We start from the raw sequence: 9,356 nt of genomic DNA on the forward strand, positions 1-9,356 counted from the left end.
CCAGTTGAATGTGAATTTCAGATGAATAACAGATAATATTTTTAGTATATGTCCCATGCAATATTAAATAATCAAATGAAATTGTTTTGTTCTTGTTTGAGACAGGGTCTTTTTTTTTTTTTTTTTTTTTTTTTGAGACGGAGTCTCGCTCTGTCACCCAAGCTGGAGTGCACTGGCCAGATCTCAGCTCACTGCAAGCTCCGCCTCCTGGGTTCACGCCATTCTCCTGCCTCAGCCTCCCGAGTAGCTGGGACTACAGGCGCCCGCCACCTCGCCCGGCTAGTTTTTTGTATTTTTTAGTAGAGACGGGGTTTCACCGTGTTAGCCAGGATGGTCTCGATCTCCTGACCTTGTGATCCGCCCGCCTCGGCCTCCCAAAGTGCTGGGATTACAGGCTTGAGCCACCGCGCCCGGCCGAGACAGGGTCTTACTCTATCACTCGAGCTGGAGTGTAGTGGCATAATTGCAGCTCACCACAGCCTTGACCCCCTGGGCTTAGGTGATCCTCCCGCCTCAGCCTCCTAAGTAGCTGGGACTGCAGGTGCACACTACCATGCCCGGCTACTTTTATGTATTTTTAGTAGAGACAGGGTTTCACCATGTTGTCCAGGCTGGTCCCGAACATGAAATCTTAAAATTAAATGAAGTATTAAAATAGTAAAATATTAAAAAATTAAATATTTTTATTTGCTAAACCTGGCAACCCTATCTCTGCCTCATGGTTCAAGATGGCTGCTTATGCTCCAGCCTTCAGGACCATACTTCAGGCAGCAGGAGGAAGGGGGATTAAAGAAGGGCCTCCCTTCCTTTGAACACACCTCATGGGAGTCATACCCAAATCAATTTCTCAACTCACATTGGCAACACATGGCTTTTAGAGAGGCTGGGAAATATGATTTCTATTCTGGGCAGCCATGAACTCAGCCAACAATCAGGGCTTCTATATTAAGAAAAATGGATACCAGGGGTCAGCTTAGTTTCTGTCACAGCTTTCGAGTCTTGGGGCTTAATCACCCTGCTGTTCTGCCTTTTCTCTATTTCATGAAGGAAAGGGTAGAGAAGACACGTGTGTATTTCACACAGACCTCTTTGGTTCCTTTTGACAATTTCTGTGTGCCTCTTCCCTGATTCCTCCACGAGCTCGCTGCTAACAGCCTGCCCATGTGAAATGCTTCAGAGCCCTGCCCTCGGGCTCACGGAGTCATGTTGCCTACACCTGGGAATTTGGATGGCCCTTAGCAAGTGACTTACTCTGTGGGAGCACGAAAGCCCAGCTCCCTTGGCTGGGGTCAGAACGAACATGTAAGTGTAATTTACACCTCAGCGCCCATCTACAGGATCAGGCTGAGGCTGGGACTCCCCTGATTGTGTGCCCTGGCTTGGCTTCTTCTCTTCTCTGTCTTGTTTTCTTGACTTCTTTACTGGTCTGTGCAGGAAGCACTTCCTTCATAAATCATGTGCACACAAATCCTGGTCTCAGTGTCTTAGCAGCCTCAGATAAGAGTTTACCCTAGAAAATATAAATAGGAACTGGGCCAGCACTTTTGAAGACAGAGCTCTTCTGTTGCTGCATACCCCTCTGTGATGAAGACGCTGAAGTGACTGGCAAAGCCCTTGAGTTTGAATCAGGTCACACCCAGCCTTATGGGGCAAATCCTGTGCTGTGACAACTTGTACTTAGTTGGACATTTAATATTTATTTCAATCTTCTCCAAGCTGTATGTTTTCTAAGGGAATGTGTATTAGTCAGGATTTGGTCAGGAAAATAGATGGCACTTGGAATTTCAAATAGAGAGAGATTTAACACTGAAGGTTAGGTACTTACAAACCAGTTAGGAGAGCTGGAAGACCAAAAGTCTCTCAGATTTCCTCCAAACTTCCAGAGCATCAGAAAGTACAGTGAAGAAAGAGCACGCCAGCCTGTGGGACCAAGGTAGCCGATTCTCGGGGAAGTGCCTGGAGGTGGCTGCAAAAGCTTTACTTCCTGTGCCTTGTGTCTGTCTGCTGTTGCAAGAGAAGCAATAATAATCATGGCTTCTACCTCTCCGGCCTTCCAGGTCTTGTGCCAGTACAGTCAATCCTCATTATTTGTGGGTTCCATATTTGCAAATTCACCTGCTCACTAACATTGATTTGTAACCCCAAAATCAATACTCACAGTCCATTCACAGTCACTCTTGGAAAGAGCTGCAAAAAACTTGAGTTACCTAAAGCCCATGTTCCCGGCTGAGCTGAATAAGGGACCTCTCTGCCTGGTAGTTTGAGCTCTCGTACTATAAACAAGTGTTATTTCGGCCGTCTGGCTAGTGCCATGTTTTTCACATTTTGTGCTTTTTGTTGGTGATTTCACTGTTTAAAATGACCCCCAAGTGTAGTGCTACAGTGCTGTCTAGCATTCCTAAACAGGAGAAGGCAATGATGTGCCTTATGGAGAAAACGTGTGTTATAAAAGCTTTGTTCTGGTCAGGCGTAGTGTCTCGTGCCTGTAATCCCAGCACTTTGGGAGGCCGAGGTGGGCGGATCACTTGAGGTTCTCTAGTAGAGAACCCCATCTCTACTAGAAATACAAACATTAGCCAGGCGTGGTGGCGGGCACCTGTAGTCCCAGCTACTCGGGAGACTGATGCACGAGAATTGCTTGAACCTGGGAGGTGGAGGTTACAGGAAGCCAAGATCAATATCTACCTTCAAATAATAGTATACTATTTCATATGTAGTTTAAAAACATTATAAGAGTGTAATTCTAATTCCTCCCTCCCATCCCACGGTACATTTACATATCCTATAAACACACAATGCATTGCTGCTGTGCTGACTTTAGACAGTCATCTTTTAGAGCAATTTAAACATTTTAAAAGGAATTTTTATTTACCTTTATTTGTTCAATTTCCAACCCTTTTCATTTATTTGTGTAGATCCAAGTCATATTCCTCCTACTTATAACATTTCTTACAGAGCAGTTCTGCCAGCAATTAATCCTCTGTTTTTGTTTGAGAGAGTATTTCTCTTTTACTTCTGAAATATATTTTTTGCTGGGTATAGAATTTGGGGTTGACGTGTTCTTTTGTTGTTGCTTAACATTTTGAAGGTGTTACTTTATTGTCTTTTGACTTGTATGGTTTCTGATGAGAAGTATGTCATGATTCTTCTCTTTGTTCTACTTTATGTAATATGCCTTTTTTCTCTGGCTGCCTTTATAATTGTTCTCTTTGTTTGTTGGTTTTCAGCAGTTTAAATATGATATACCTAGATTTTTGTTTGTTTGGTTTTGCTTTTGGTTTTTGTTTTACCCTGCTTGGTCTTTTCTGTGCTTCATGGATCTGTGGTTTGGTGTCTGCTATTTATTTTTGGAAAACTCTTAGCCATTATTCCCTCAAATATTTCTCCTGCCTTGTTTGCTCTTCTCCTTCTGGGATTTCAGTTACATGTACTTCAGACTGTTTGATAATTTCCCACAGCTCTTTGATGCTCTGTTCTGTTTTTTCCCTCCATTCATTTCTCTTTGTGTTTCAGTTTGAATAATTTCCACTGACTTATCTTCAAATTTGCTGATTCTTTCCTCAGCTGTATCAGTCTCTTGATGAGCCCATCCAGGGGACAGTAGTGTCTTTCATTTCTTGCATTTCCATTTGATTCTTTCTTATAGGTTTATTCTCTCTGCTAAAATTACCCATCTGATCTTCCATGTTGTCCATAAGTGTTTATTCCCAACTCTCCTTGGAGGCACCTGTCTTTTCTTAGAGTTTGGGTTAGTTGGTTGCCCTGTGACTTCCGCTGTCTGATAAGTTCAAGGTAAGTTGTGATTTGCAGATTGTCTTTCCTTTTTTGTTGTTGCTGTAAGGGCGGGAAGAATGCTTTTACCAGCCTTCTACATTAGAAGCAGACTGCTGCTATTCAGAGAGAGATGTTTCTGTAGAAAAAGTACAAGACTTAATTTTGTGTCTAATTCCTGGTTTCTTTCAGATCCTCATGCTATGCACATATAACCAAATCAAGGCACCAGTATTTACTGTGGAATTCAAAAGGAAAAGCTCAGTCTCTGTGGGAATGGCTTATAAACAGTGGTAAGTGATATAAAATGACAGATCAAATGTAATATGTTACCCCTAGTTGCAGGTGTGGTAGGTTCTTAAAAACAGCCCCCAATGAATCACGTCTCCCAGTGTTCACATCCTTTGCAATGTTTCTTTGCAGCTCTTTCCATCACGAAGTGGAGTTACTTCTCCAGCCTTTGAATCTGCTGTTTTGATCAACAGAATATGGCTAAAGTGACATATGTGTTTGTGTCTGGGTGAAGATGGGGGGCATTTAAGCCCAGGGCTTAGGAGTTCTGGTAGCTTCCACTTTTGCCTGGGGGATTTCCAGCCATCATGTGAAGAAGCTCAGATTAACCTACTGGAGACAGAAGCCCCTTAGGAGGAGAGCCAAGCTCCCAAATATATTAGTGAACCCGGCTAACCCCATGAAAAGAGAGAGGCCCAGCCATCCCAGTTAGCGCCAGCCATGCGAACCTCCCCAACTGAGCCATCAGACATGTGAGTGTGGCCATTTGGGGTTTTCCAGCTCCAGTCAAGGTGTTGCAGCCCCAAATTCCTGAACCACAGAACTGTGAGATGTAAAAAGGTAATTGTTTTATGCTTCTAAGTTTTGAGGTGGTTTGTTAGGAAGCAATAGCTAACAGCAGAGACTTGTAGTTGCTCCACAATACCCCTTCTCTCCCTTTTCCTCTTTAAGAGAAAGGCTGAGTTTTCTAGCTCGTTAAATGGCCACCTAAAATAAAAATTACATTTCTCAACTTTCCTTGCCAGTAGATATAGCCATATAACTAAGTTCCCGTCAATGACATCCAAGTAAGAATGGGTATATGCAACTTCCAGTGTAGTATTTATTTTGGAGGCCTTTGTCTTACCAATATATCAGAGTCTCGCACTGGAAAGATAAGAATACCATGATCATCTTTGCTTCCTACCCTACCCAAATGAGATATGGGTTGCTTTGGAGTCTGTTAGGAAAAAAACAAGAGCAACAGCAACCAAAACACTGTAGTGTAGACAGGCCATGAGGATCAAAAGGTCGATGGAGAAAAAAAGGAGCTAAAAATGACACAGTGAGCACCAACTGAAAAGACTATCTTTAACCCACTAGAAGTTTCTAACATTTTGAGTACCTTGAAAAATAAGTGGTGGTGAATCTTCTCATTGAAAATGAATTTAAATCAAGACATTAGGCCTTTTGACTTTGGGCATGGAATGTTCTCAGGGTAATAACACAGGTCTGGTACTTGCACCTTAATTACCCACAGACAGTTTATGGCTGTGTTCTTGCTGTAGTAGAACTTATGGGAATCTCCTTGCCATATCCTGGACCCAGGTAAATAGTCCTTCCAGGTGTGGTAGAAAGTTGAGAGGTTTGGTTAAAACACTGCATGGGAAGCCAAGACTAGCATAGATGCCTTCCTAGGGCTCCTCTTCTTGTTAGCATTAGGCTTTGTGTATTCTTCATCTCTCTTGATTCTGTCACCTTCTCCCTCTCTCTCTCCATGGGCACTCCCCTTTGTTCAGCCTTTGCGATTTCTCTCTGGGGCTCCCTGTCCTCGTGTTGTCACCTCGAATCCATTCCCCACTCTGCACCTAAAGTAATTTCTCTAGAGAGTATATCAGATTCATGACATACCTGTTCTTACAATCCCAGCAAATCTCCCCAATCCTTCCATAGGAAGAAGAAAGCCACGCTCGGGCTCTGTGTGATCTAGCACCACCTTCTTTCCTTCCCTTATCCTTCCATTCCTCCTCTTTCATATGCTGGATGACATGTCCAGCCACCCTGGATGACTTGAAAACTCCTGAAGCACCCCAGCTATCAAATCCTTAGAGCCTCTTTCCTGGCCCCTTCTTCTAAGACAATTATTTCTTGCCTTTTAAGACTCAGATCATGGCCAGGCGCAGTGGCTAAAGTCTGTAAACCCAGCAGTTTGGGAGGCCGAGGTGGGCGGATCACCTGAGATCAGGAGTTCGAGACCAGCTTGGCCAACATGGTGAAACCCCGTCTCTACTAAAAATACAAAAATTAGCCAGACATGGTGGCAGGTGCCTGTAATCCCAGCTACTCAGGAGGCTGAGGCAGGAGAAGCTGTGGAGGTGGAGGTTGCAGTGAGCCAAGATCGCGCCACCGCACTCCAGCTTGGGCAATGGAGCAAGACTCCGTCTCAAAAAAAAAAAAAAAAAAAAAAAAGACTCAGCTAAGGTGTTCAGCCACCCCTTTGAGAAGGTCCCTCAGATTAGGGACCTTCTTTGTGTTTCAAGCATGCCTCTCGTCATTACATTTGTCAGACTGTTTTTCTGATGATCAGTCTCCCCACAAGGCTGTCAAGTGCTTAATGTGAGTGCAGCACGCACTGCTAGTGCCCCAGATCCTTCCAGCACTCACCATTTCTGTGCCCAGCAGCGTGGGGCAGGATGAAAGCGCCAGGGGCTTAATGCCTTCTGAGAGCAGCTCTCAACCAATGATTGATGGGAGCTGGTGTATAACTACCCCAGCTCCCTTGCCCTTGAGTGGGTAACACTGAGGCATGTGCTCTTGGCCATTACATACAGTTCACCTGTGGAAATGAGCTCCAGCTGCCCACAGTGGTAGCCAGTAAAGCCCACCATTTATTGCCTGATTTCCTTCCCTTGTCTCACTTCCCTACTTCTCTTCTGGTGTTTCTTATACCTCCCAAATAAACCACAAGCCAGCACTCATCCTCTTATCACAGGATCTGCTCTGGGGAAATCCAAACCATGGAGGTATCTGTCTTATTGTCTTTGCATCTTTCCACAGCACTGAGTTTAATCCCTGGCACAAAGTAAGTCTTTGATGATAGTTTGTTGTCTGGCTGACTGTGTCTGTCTTTTTGAGTGAATAACTGAATTAATTAATGGTTATAATGACAAATTTTCTGGTATTATCCCTTATCTCTCTTGTGATAGACACAGAGATGTGTCACCAAATCTGCCTTCAATAAAGCTCTTGTTCACTTTGGGAGGCTGAGGCGGGTGGATCACTTGAGGTCAGGAGTTAGAGACCAGCCTGGCCAACATGGTGAAACCCTGTCTCTACTAAAAAAAAAAAATACAAAACTTAGCCAGTCATGGTGGTGGGTGCCTGTAATCCCAGTTACTCAGGAGGCTGAGGCAGGAGAATTGCTTGAGCCCGGGAGGTGGAGGTTGCAGTGAGCTGAGATCGCACCACTGCCCTCCAGCCTGGACAACAGAGCGAGACTCCAAGGAAGTTTTTGTTGTCCATTCATGGAGTGTGCAGAGAGCACATAGCTCCCAGCTGTCAGCTCTTCCAGTCTGTCTCAGCTGCAGAGAGCCACCTCACTCCAGGCCACAGCCTCCTCAGGGTAGCCCACACCTGGTGAGTGCTTTAGCAGAAAGCATAAAAGGGTGTAAGAGTCTGGCCATTTCAGCCGATTGCAGGAAACCTCTGGTGGCCCATCCCTGCTCCAGAGCTCTCCACTGGGTTGGCCAAAGCAATGCGGGTTTGCATTACAGTTCAGCTTCTCAGTCAGCCCTATCTTGCCTTCTCCCATTTCTTTTTTTCCTCACAGAATTTGATATCTAATAAACATCTTGCATCTCAAAAGCCATCCCATCATCTGCTTCTGGAGAGTCTAACTTGCAGCATCTTCCATGGTGTATTAATCAGGATTTTCCAGAAAAGCAGAACCAATAGGAGATACATTTATGGAGATTTATTTACTGTGGGAATTGGCCCACACAACTGTGGAGGCTGAGAAGATCCACGATCTGCCATCTGCAAGCTGGAGACCCAGAGAGGCTGATGCTATAAGTCCTGGTCTGAGTCCAATGGCCCAGGAGCCAGAAGTGCTGATGTTCAAGGGCAGGAGAAGAGGGATGTCCCAGCTCAAGGACAGAGAGAGTTAATTTGCTCTTCCTCTCTTCCTCCTCCTTTTTGTTCTATTCGGGCTCTCAATGGATTGGATGATACCCACTGTATTAGAATGTTCTTGTATTGCTATAAAGAAATACCTGTGACTGGGTAATTTATAAAGAAAAGAGGTTTAATTGGCTCACGGTTCTGCAGGCTGTACAGGAAGCATGATGCTGCTATCTGCTTGGCTTCCAGGGAGGCCTCAGGAAAGTTCCAATCATGGTGGAAGGCAAAAGGGGAGCAGGCATGTCACATGGCTAGAGCAGGAGCAAGAGAGGGGAGAGGAGGTACCACTCACTTTTAAATAACCAGATCTTCTGTCAGGAGGACAGTACCAAGGGGGATGGTGCTAAACCATTCATGAGAAACCCTTCCTCATGACCCAGTTACCTCCCACCAGGCCCCACCTCCAACATTGTGGATTACATTTCAATATGAGATTTGAGCAGGTGCACTCATCCAAACTCTATCACCCACCCACATTGGCGAGGGTGATTTTTATTCAGCCTGCTGATTCAAATGGTAATCTCTTCCAGAAACTCTCACAGACACACCCATAAATAATATCTTATTAGCTATCTGAATATCCCCTTAGTCCAGTCAAGCTGACATGTAAAATCAATCATCATGCATAGATTCCATGCTTTAGTCATCCTGATTCCCTGATTCACTGTTACCTCAACAGACTTTGTGCCTTTCTGACTCCACTCCATTGTTTGTCCCACTGTCCACTCCTCTCTGCCGTGTAATAATATCTGGACAATGCTTCACAGTCTAAGTATTTCTCCATATGACATCAGATTTACTCCTCAACAACAGCCCTGCAAGTTGGGTGTTCTTATTCCCATTTTTCAGCTATGGAGACTGAAATTTAGATAAATATAGGGATTTTCCCAAGGTCCCCAGTTTCTAAGTGGAAACTGGAACTCAGAATTGGCAAGTACAGAAATGTCCACAGATAACTTTCCTCCCTCTGGGTGGGCCTTGGAGATACGGTCCCAACAACAGTACTGTCTGTTACAGGAACTATCTGCGGTATTTGCTTAGCAGGTGGGAGGTAAATCACCTATCTAATTTCTTTGGATTCACACACTGAAAGCTCCCTGTTGAATTTTCCTGGGAACTGTAATGGCCCCTAGTCCCTTAAGCTGAACTAATATGTGATTTGTTCTGGAGTCATCTCTGGGGGTGAAACAGTTGTAGGGGAAGGCAGAGAGGTCCAGGACTGAGGGCTTGGGGGAGTTGCTGGTGGAGGCCCCCCGTGCTTGTGGATGATCATGGGCACTGAATAGGAGGAGGGGAATCTGTCATGACTTTGAGCCGTGGGCACACCAGCAATCTCTCCTGCTCTCAGAGCGGCCTGGGAGTTAGTGTATAAATCCACCAGCCAGAGGGAGTGGGGGGATTCGCATCTGGAATTG

Source organism: Rhinopithecus roxellana, chromosome 7 (genome assembly GCF_007565055.1).
Source record: "Rhinopithecus roxellana isolate Shanxi Qingling chromosome 7, ASM756505v1, whole genome shotgun sequence".
NCBI lineage: Eukaryota > Metazoa > Chordata > Mammalia > Primates > Cercopithecidae > Rhinopithecus > Rhinopithecus roxellana.